Source organism: Scyliorhinus canicula, chromosome 12 (genome assembly GCF_902713615.1).
Source record: "Scyliorhinus canicula chromosome 12, sScyCan1.1, whole genome shotgun sequence".
NCBI lineage: Eukaryota > Metazoa > Chordata > Chondrichthyes > Carcharhiniformes > Scyliorhinidae > Scyliorhinus > Scyliorhinus canicula.
Window position 1 is genome coordinate 76896321 of NC_052157.1, and position 10743 is coordinate 76907063.

A 10743-nucleotide genomic window follows, 5' to 3' on the forward strand; every position below is an offset into this window, starting at 1 on the left:
TAAATGCGATCAGTGCGATTTTTTATAACATGTAAATATTAAGCAATGAATTTCGTTGAACGTATCTTTATATGTATTATTTTGCTTGGCGTCATTCAATAAAACATGTGTTTCATGTTCTGGTTCAGGTGCTTTTTTACTTAAAGGACATATCCTGAAGTGGCAGACAACATGCAATTTAAATTATGTGACCCAGAAATAGCCGGGATATTCTGCAATAGCATTGCTGTCTTGGAAGTGTCAATATTTATGAATGAGCCTTGCCCGCCTCGCCAAGTGAAAGTAGAATGTTTGAATCCGCAACGTGGCGAAGTAGAATTCACCCATAATGCTGCACAATGCTTAGCTACCTTCCATCCTTTGAGAATGACAAGGTAAAATGCAATGTAGATTCCCACGCTGATTTTCACGTGAGCTAGCTTTGTCACCACTCGCAACTGAGTTTTCAACATTAAAGAGGGGAAAATCTCTGATAAGTACTTGCGTGTCTGGAAGATGGGTTGGGAATACAAGGAGTAACTCAAGTAATGTTCTCTCATGGAACTTCCGTCAATCAAATAGAAAAATTTTCAGCCCTATTTCTTGGAGTCAATTAGGCTTAGGACAGTGGGAGTTGAGCTGGTAATTGTAACAGGGAATCATGATAAATGCTGTGCTCGCGTTCTGCCGAACCTGTCTGTGAACAAGCACGTCTTAATGAGTGGGAGAGGGAATTCCAGTTTTAAAGAATATACAACGTGCTACATTGCAAATTAATAATATTTCACGAACAGCCTGACAAAAATAAACACATGGTATAAAAGGAAACAATATTTCCTGCCTATCGCCTCTGATCCTTGGAGCAACATACCGGGAAGTGCTGGGGGAAACGATTGACAACAAATTAGAATGTTGTTCGTCAAATCTGGATTAAAAGTTTGGACGTGTAGTTCCTTCGAATACATTCACCCCGAAAGTGCAAACCAGCTCGAGAATTAACCAAACACATTTCAAATAACCCAACATTCAATAATGTTCTGCTAACTTTTATTTTTAAGATCTTCACTGAGTTGTTTCGATTCTAAAATCAGGCGTACAACTTCAATTAAAATGTTATGTACTATATTTACTTGCTAACGTCTGTCTCAAAACAACGTAAGAAGCAGGAATATGCATCTATCAAGGAGCCCCTCAACTTTGCTGCTCAATTGAATAAGGTTTTAATTGGCTGCATCACACGGACTCTTCCATCTGTTCTCCCTGTCTCTTCAGTCATAGGAACGGCAAATTTTGAGTATCCCCAATAGAAATATACACAAAACAACTGGAATCGACAGAACTATTGTCCGGTAATGTTAACGTTTTACAACCGAGAGTGGAGAAGATTCGACTAACTTAATTGTCAAGACGTCCAAAAGGGACAGACTTCCCTATTGCCTGGCTGTTTTCGAGATTCACCTTTTATCTGTTCATGTGTTTGGTCTCTAACGTGTCAATAAGCGTAGAAGGTTCAGTGGGATAAAGTCCCATCCTTCCAATGTCAACATATTGTAGGCAAATATTGGACAGGCTTCCAACAGAGGACAATTTTCTAATTCTATCAGCCAATGCAGTGAGCATTCGCTATGCCGTCACCAATCTTTACCCTGCCAGTTCATGGCAGGCAGTCCGAGCAAACGTTGGGCGATTTCCATAATTCACAGTTAGTGAGACACGACCTTGTCTTTGCAAAATCATGCTGCCTCTCATGAATACGTCCATTTGCTTCCAAGTGGGAGTAGATTCTTTCTCGAAGAATTCTCTCCAGTAATTTACCTACCACTGAATTAAGGCTCACTGGCCTGTAGTTCCCTGAATTATCCTTGCAAAGGGATGTTCAAATTCATGAAGCAGTTGGACAGAAAATCTAGGTAAAATTGTTCCCATTCATGAAGGGACCAAGAACGAGAGAGAAATATCTTAAGATAATTTGTAAAAAGGAATTGTGATGTAGGTATCTTGAGTTTGGAGCACAGTAACAACACGACGCAGAAGGGGAAATGGTGCAATTTTATTCATGATTGTGTCATAACATTGTATATCTTCAGAGAGTGATCTCGCCCTGCTGCAGAAGAGGAGGCTACAAACGAGAAAGCTGATTAGTAATTAGTGGGAATTGGAGGGTACGTAGTTACTACTTCTATCACATAGCTAGAATGTTATTTGTGTGGTTTTCAGTTTACAAGGGCTAAATTCTATAAAATCGTGGACCTGGAATGAGGGTCTTTAAGTTATTGATAATAAGAGGTGATAGTGTCTCCAGCTGTAGGTGCTGACAGTCCGGGTTTCCGAGCCTTTGTGGCGGCTGGCAACACATTGCAGCGTCCGTGAGGTCAGGGTCAACAGGGATGAAGGGTATCTGTAACTACCAGGAACTGCAAGACGACTCTCCTGGCAGTTCAAGGATATCCGCTGGCTATTTCCCTACAAAATATACATGCTGCTTTGGAAGTGACAGTGGAGAATGGATCTCTGTGAAAAACAGAACAGCCATAATCGTTGCACTACTGTTGTCTCGGTTGTTCAGAGGAGGTTTGCAAATTGCAGACAAAAGAGTTAACCTGCAAATTATTTCCCAGCAGGGGCATGAATTTTTGAATTATATGGCAGAGCTAAATGTAAATTGACAGGGGGTGGAAAATAATCAAAGGAAAGAATGAGTTGGAATCTACGAAATGAGGAGAGATAGGCAGAGGAATCAAGGGCCGGAATAGACCGCCTACATAATAAACATCGTGGTTACAGGACATGGAATGTAAAAAGGACTACTCTTGATGTTTTGTGCATAAACACACGGGGTATTCAGAATAGGGTGAAAGAATTAATTGTGAAAATTATTGTAAACGAGTAAGATTTAGTCGTGATGATGGCCGGGTGGCTATATCGTCTCAAGGGGTGAGAATGAACATGCAGGGGTGTTCAGTATTCAAGATGGACAGACAAAAATGAAAAGGCTTTGAATTGGATTGCCGGTTAACGAGGAAGTTAACGCAATAGTGAGCAATGATTAAGGGCAGGATTCTCCGCTTGCCAATGCATAAACGCGATTGGGGAGGCAATATGTTGTCCTGTCAAAATAGGGGTGAGCACCAGTGTGACACCAAATCGGGATGCTCCACCTCACAATTGACCCTTACTTACTGGAGGCACTGGCATTCTTACAAATACCCGCGTTGCAGGGGCTGCAAAGCTCCGCACAGCCTTGGGTGCCGGCCGCCAAAACGGTTCAGGAAAAGGAGGAGCTGCCATGGAACAGTCTCATGTGGCCCGGTGTATATAAGCACCACATATCGTTCGAGGACCTAGCAGACAGTGGATGCCAGCGGAGAATCCGAATTAGCAGAGGGATTGTGCGACACATCTGCCAGATAATAGCACACCTGTCAACGCAGGGGTCGGAGAAAGGCAACCAATCCCGTTGACTGTCAAGTTGACGACCGATCTAAACGTTAATGCAGCGCAGTCCTACCAGACTTCAAGTGGGTTCTGTCCAGGAACTCGTAGTCCTCGAACCGCAGGTGCATCATGGACTCTTCTCTACCCCCAGGCGGACGAGTGCATCCAGTTCCATGTCGCCAGAGTCCACCACGATGCCCTACAATGGGGGTCGCTGCCATCGCCGGCATACGCCTGGTCCAGGGCGTGATTGACAGGCCACAGTTCCCAAAACGAACGGGATTTCACTCCATGGCAATGCAGCTGATCTGAGATGAACAGGTGCACATCATGCATTTCTGCGCTCGATACAACAGTCTACATGTCGCCTTCTTTCTGGCATACTCGCTGATCCCCGACATCTTCGAGGGGCATCCCACTGGTTGCACGCTTGGTTGCTATGCGACATGGCTTCTCCGCTGCGGTTTTGACTGATGGCGCCTATCTGCAAGTCACAGACCGATACAATAAAGTCCTCACAGCCAGTAGAGGTGTGGTAAGCAGTGCTTCGGCATCATTAAGATCCACTTCAGGTGCATAAACTCCTCTTGAGGGCCTTTCCAAACAGAAGGCAAAGAGGGTCTCCCACATTGTAATAGCCTTCTTCATCCTCCGCAATACAGCACAGCAAAGGAACGATGTGCATTTGAAGGAGGAGGAAGAGATGAATGTGTGGGAGGGGTCAATGAGAAGGGCATGCGTCCCAAGCAGCCACGGGAGGTCGCACAATGCCATCTCCAGAGCAAGCGCGCACGGGAAGCTCAGATCACAACACGGATTCACCGGCTAGGAGGGGGTGTCCATTGCTCGCAAGGGCACGGGCACCAAGTCACAGAACCACAGCCTTCCACTTCCAACGCCACTGAATGGCCAACATGCACTCCACCTCCATGATACATACCTGTGGCGCACCGTGCTGGGGTCCCTTGGTTTGCAGTAACAGCCAGTCATGTCCATGGGATTGAGGATGATGATAGTCTGATCTGCGATGAACTCTGGTGCTCCAGATCGTATTACAATGTCTGATTCATGCCCACGGTAGCAGTTTCCACCTGGCTGATCCCTGTATGCAAGCTGGCCACTCCATCACACGGTTCCATCGGATCTCTGCGTTAGAAATCAATGGGACGAGTAGAGCAAGGTGCGGAGGGGAGGGAGGGAGTGTGGGGAGGATAGTTAATCCACGAGCCCTGCATTGGTTCCCCAAGCCTCCCGCCCAGCACTAACCGGCGCACCCCCACCCCCATTTGACAGAGCACCATGGCAGGTTTCAACGGTGTTTACAGGCATCTATTCTGGAGACACATATATTCCGTGCACTAGCCCCTAAACCTCAACTGCGTCCTGCGCCCGTGTCATCCTAACTGGTGTCTCACCTTCTGGCCCTACAGAACCTAAACCTACGGTTGGTTGGATCCCCAGCCGGTTCAGAAGGTGTAGGTGGCATGCTATGCTCCTGCTCTGCGAAACGTTTGGGCACATACCCGGGGCGTGCCGGCGTGGATTGGCACAGACGCTGCCCGGGCATTCAGGATGGAGTGATTACGCAATGTTCTGCACGCTGTTCACCAGATCCATCAGGGACAGATGGGGGAGGTGAGGTGCTGCGATATTCCGACACCTCCCCTGTGGAGTCACTGGGACGAGTCCCACCACCATCTCCTCTCTGACGATGCCCGACGACACCCGGTCTACACATGGGTTTGGTTGCGAGAGGAGCCATCCCTTCAGGGCCAGCTATCTCGTGGTGCTGCCAGTCCTGGATGCCCGTTCTGATGATTGGCACGTTCGGCGCCATGGAGCTCAAGGAGTGGACCACCTCCGTGTGGAGTTGCACCACATCAGGCTGCGACTGTGTCACCGCGTTGACGGTTTGTGCCGCATCAGCCAGTGAAAGGGCAACCTCTCTCAAGGACAGGGGCGCCTCCCTCTGGTACTGGGACACCTCCCTCTGTGTCTGCACAATGCTGGCCAGCACAGTGCAATGCAGCCGTCTTTGCCAACCATGGCCTGCTGTGACTGGGCCATTTGAGGAGCGCCACAGCAATGCCCATCTGTTTCTGGCACATGGGGGCTGCCTTTGAGATGGCAAGTCTGTCATGGGCCTCGGCGCCGCCTGCACAGAATGCCTCAGTCCCAGGACTCTCTCACCCATACCCGACACCTGCGGCCTCATTGATTCTACAACGAAGGCCACCCGTGCAGTGTCGGCCTGGGTGGCACACATGATTGGCACCACACACTGATCCTGCACGCGGATGGACTCCTCCACCTTCAGGCGCTCGATACCCGGTGGCATGCCCTCTGCAAGTCCGTGGGTTTTTGACTGCACAGTGGTTGGGACTGGATGTTCCAGGAGGTCAGGACCAGTCTGCCGGCAGTAATTCCTGGAGCCTAACTACCCCTCGACCGTCCGGGCCCTCGTCTGCTGCTCCCTCCAGTTGCTGTACCACACCGGCTGTAATGTGCTCACGAGATACTGTCCCAAGATTATCGTTCCTTAAATGCCGAACCGAGATGACAGTCTCTAATTGGTTGAGGGTGTTGGAGACAGCTGGCACGCAAGAAACATTTTCCTCTCCGACCCAAACTTCGGGTTATCCATAGACTCGGGCAGTGGTCTGGTGTTCAGGGTGAACTTTTCATCGGCGCCCTGCCGCTTTGCGCAACGCCTCCGGTACTAGCTGGGTGGGGGGAGCTTCGTATCGACTGGCCCGAAATCCGGCAGATCCTGAAAGATACATTTATGGATAGTGACTGGGCCGGGGTGATGTGGGATGGCAGGGGCGGGGGGGGGGGGGCGGGGGGGGGAGTGAGGGGGGGGGGGCGTGAGGTGGAAGGCTGAAGTGGGTGAGGGTGTGTGCTCAAGGAGTGGGGGCGGTTAGGATTGGGGGGTGCGTGTTGAATGGCGTGGAATGTGGGGGAGGGTGTGAGTGGGTGAGCGATGATGACGGTGTAGGGTGTGAGGGGGTGCTGGATAAGAGTGAGGAGAGTACACACAAATATCGTGGGGATCCTCAACTATGGAGTGTCTCACTCGCTCGCCCGCTGTAGACATCAACCTCGGTGACCTCCCTTTCCTCCCGGCCGCCGATCACGTTCAGTGTCCCCTGTTCGAGCATGTGCAGGCGCCGCAAGTCTGCTTGTCTCCATCCAGTCTCCTCCTTTGCCGGCGATTGCACGTGGCCGTCTCATGTGGTGGGGGAGTGTGGAGCAAACACAAACAAAGACACTGTCAGACTTTCTGATGCATGCAGTCGAGGGACTGGGTAGAGAGTTGCATCAGTGGCCAAGGCTCCCAACCATTGCGGCTGGCATGGGTGCCGGCATGTGGGTAAGGGTTCTACCGTCCCCCAGGAGGAGGGACCGGGTTGCGAGTTTATGAAAGGGACGCGACTTTTGTCAGGGACACAGGCCACCTACTCATATTGATCGCCATGAAGAATTCGTGCAGTTTTTTCTGGCACACCAGTCCGGACGATGTTGCCCCCGGCGCTGGCCGTGTCTCTCGCCTTTCCCCAGGCACGGTGAATGGCACAAGTTCATCACTTGGTCATGGTTTCCAGGAGGGTCTTCATATCACTGTCCGTGAACCGTGGCACTGCTCTCCTTCCAGCCATCGTGTTGACTGAGAATGTGTCTGTCGGGGGATGGATCATTTAAGTGCAGCTGCAGCATTTGAGGCTCATGTGCGCCAATCGCGGATTTAGCGAATCGGGCCCATTTTGCATGGAACCAGTTGCGTTCCGCGTGGCGATGGTGCTAGCTCATTTAAAGATACTGAATCCATGTAGCTGTTGAAACACTTTTCCGTTCTCAAACCACCAATGTTCATTCGCCAGCTTCAGTACGTCATCTCTGAAACGGAAAATCCAGCCCATTAGCTTAATTGATGTGGAATCTGTAAGGAAATAACTGAGAAACACGAAGGCAGAAGGAAACTTCGTGGGCATTGTTTAATATCAAACAGTTGGTAGTTTTGATGTTTAGAATGACAACGAAGAGGAAATTAGAGACAAATAGTGTCAAGAAACACCAATGAATATGGATGAGTTCCTTCTGTATTAGTTGGAGTCAGTAACGAGGTAATTGGAAGAGGATTTCATGGAGTTTAGGCAGGATTATTTTCTGGACCAGGAACCAGTCAGCGAACACACCATCCTGGAGTGGGTATTTTGTCCTGAGAAAGGACTAATTGTCTATCTAGTATTGCGAGAGCACTTGGGGATGAGCGACGATAAAATGATAGAAATATGATGCGGTCGAGATTACGGCTTTGGGCAACTTTTAGGTTTGAAGGTCAACAAAGACACAGTATCTGGTAACGTGAAGCACACGGTACTTAAAGAAGGTATCAAATATTTTATAGACGAACACTTGAAAAGAATTGGTACGAAAGGGCTGTCAACATGGATTTGCGAAATGGAAATGATACTTGATATACCTCTGTCATTCCTCGAGGAAGCAACGAGACGAGCTGATGAGAGTGGATCAAGTGGATGTGGTATACGTGAACTGACAGAAAGTATTCGAAAATGTCCCGCATAAGAAATTAACGTACGCACGTGTTTGGGGTAGTGTATTGAGATGGGTTTAAAAAAACCTTAGTTCTCAGAGAGTAAACAAAGTATTTCAATGAATGGCCTATTGATACAAACTGTGACAATTAGGGTACCGCAGCGTTCGGTGCAGGGACCCCAGATGTTCTCAATATATTGATAATGTTTCTGTGGGAACTAAATTTGAGATCTAAAAATGTGCAGATGTCACAACGCTGGTAGGAAGAGTGAGCAGTCCGAGTGATGCCGATCTGCTTAACTTTGATTGAGAAAAGGTGAGTGAATTGGGGGAACAGCATGGCTGATCCAGTATAAAGGTAGGTTTCCACTATGGCAGCAAAAAGATAATCAGGTCATGATGTTCACGGCGATAAATTAGGAAGTGAGTAGCTGTTGTGCAACGACACCCGTTTGTCAGGAAACACCAGTCTTTTTACATAAATAGACAGACAAAGTGTTGACGTCATCATTAAAACCGTGGAGTTTTACGATGGCGTGATCGGGCTCACGGGTGAAGATATTCAGACACTGCATAGGGGCGAGCACGGGCGTAACGGGAAGCACAGCACGTTTTTCATGGACATGCGGCCAATTCGCCGGTTCCGTGATTGACGCGACGCTGCACATAAACCATTCTGTCGCGTCACAGCTAGCTTGGCCGCAAAGAGGACAGGGCCACGCTTTCGGGACGCCGAACTCTAGTGAATCCTTGACTCCATGGAGGAAACTAGGCTGACACTTTACCACGCACCGGGACGGAGGTCAGTAGACACCATAGTTAGCCTTGCCTGGGACTCAGTGGGAGCCACCTTGAAGCGCCATCGGGGTGGTGGCCCAGGCTGGAAGCCACTGCAGAAGAATACTGCACGACCACCTTAGGGCAGCAAGGGTGAGTACCTGCCCCTTTGCCCTTGGCACTAACCTCCCTAAACCCCCTCCCTACCCCGCACATACGTGACCTCACCAGGGTACGGTCGGACCGTCACCATGAACCACATGGCTGCAAGCACGCCAGCCGCAATGGCCGGGTGCCTTGACCAATGATGAAAACAGTGGAGTGTGACCACCAGGCCTGAGTCGCATCACCGTGCCCTAGCAGAGGGCAATATACATTGTTAGCGGCCCCGGAGGAGAGGGAGTTCGCTGACGCAGAGGCCGGCGGTTCGCCATGAAGTGAGACCCTCCTACCTGGTTGTGTGCCCACTCCAAGCTCCAACACCCCACACATCAACCCCTCTCACCTCACACACCTCACCCCCTCACCCCATTTATGTACAGGATGAGCATATGTTCACCGCGTTGTTACCTGCCTCTGCTCTCTGTCTGATAGGCGTGGCGTGGGCGGTCTGTGATGGTCACTGGGATTCAGCGGTGGCAGAACAAATGAGGTCCTTTGAATGAACCGTGCAGCCCCACTCCCCAACCGTACTCATCACTCTGGCCCCAACGGTTCTAGAGGGTCATGTGATGGACGGGTCAGCTCGGACTGTCATCATCCTCCATCACATGGAACAGACCCGATTTTACTGGCATCCATTTTTGACTCATCTCACAGTGTCGCATGTATACATAGTTGACGGGGGTATGAATGCAGGTGGTTTGGTGGTGTGTGTGGGTGGCTGGGTGTTGTGAGGGTGGTCGGTTGTGAGAGGTGGGAGTGTTGGGTGCTGAATGGGTGTGGTATTGTCGTGTCCTTGCACCTGACAAGCACCCCCCCCCCAACACCCATTGGTGATACATGTGTTGATTAATGTGTCCCTTGATCGCAGGATCCGTTTTGCAGCCTCCGGTTCCTGTCCAGACCCATGTCCTGATCATGTTCTACCCCCCCCCCCCCTCATCCTCCTCGTCTGACGAGGCCTTCCCGTCCTCCGCATCCTGCTCCAGCAACTGACCCCTCTGCTGAAATATATTGTTGAGGGCGCAGCAGACCACAGCGATGCATCCGACCATCCTTGCCTCATACAGGAGCGCCCCTCCAGAGCGTTTCATGCACCTGAAACCGACCTTCAGGAGCCCAATGTACCTGTAGACCACACCCCTGGTCGCACAAGGAGCATCAAATTATCGGGTCTCCACGTCGATATGTGGCCTCAGTTTGGGCGTAATCAGCTGCGAAGACAACGGGTAACCTCTGTTTGTCAGCAAACAGTCTCGCAGCCGGTGGGGGGAGGGGGTGGCGCCTGGTTTTCCTCGAGCATGCAGGGTATCACAGTTTTTGCAAAACGAACGAATCAGGTACACTGTCTGGGTACCGCGTGCAGACATAGAAAATAAAATAGAATCAGTACCGCACAGAACAGGCCCTTCGGCCCTCGATGTTGTGCCGAGTATTCTCTGAAACCAAGATCAAGCTATCCCACTCCGTGTCATTCTGGTGTGCTCCATCTGCCGATCCAATAACCGCTTGAAAGTGCCTAAAGTATCCGACACCACTATCACAGCAGGCAATATATTCCACTCTAACCACTCTCTGAGTAAAGAACCTACCTCGGATTTCTCTCCTATATCTTCCACCCTGAACATTATAGTTATGCCAGCTTGTAACAGCTGCATCCACCCGAGGAAATAATCTCTGAACGTCGAATCTATCTACCCCCCTCATTACCTTATAAACGTGTATTACGTCGGCTCTCATCCTCCTCCGCTCCAAAGAGAAAACACCTTGCTCACTCAAACTTTCCTCATAAGACCACTCCTGCAAACCAGGCAGCATCCTGGTAAATCTACT